At 64.0% G+C, this 236-nt stretch overlaps 1 protein-coding gene across 1 annotated transcript in view; it reads left to right on the forward strand.

Moving 5' to 3' along the window:
* Window positions 1-236, forward strand: part of LOC102200095 (tripartite motif-containing protein 55-like) — a 10,575-nt gene that overhangs the window by 4,731 nt on the left and 5,608 nt on the right. The gene's annotated exons all lie outside the window — the stretch shown is intronic.

The raw sequence follows: 236 nt of genomic DNA on the forward strand, positions 1-236 counted from the left end.
GAGGACAGGGGTGAAGAGGAGGTGAGGGGGAGGTGAGGAGGAGGTGAGGGCAGAGGTGAGGACGGAGGTGAGGATAGTGGTGCGGAGGAGGTGAGGAGGAGGTGAGGAGGAGCTGAGGAGGAGCTGAGGAGGGGAAGAGGAGGAGGTGAGGACGGAGGTGAGGATAGGGGTGCGGAGGAGGTGAGGAGGAGCTGAGGAGGAGCTGAGGAGAGGAAGAGGAGGACGTGAGGAGGAGG

Source organism: Pundamilia nyererei, unplaced genomic scaffold (assembly GCF_000239375.1).
Source record: "Pundamilia nyererei isolate P.nyererei 1_Seehausen unplaced genomic scaffold, PunNye1.0 scaffold00527, whole genome shotgun sequence".
NCBI lineage: Eukaryota > Metazoa > Chordata > Actinopteri > Cichliformes > Cichlidae > Pundamilia > Pundamilia nyererei.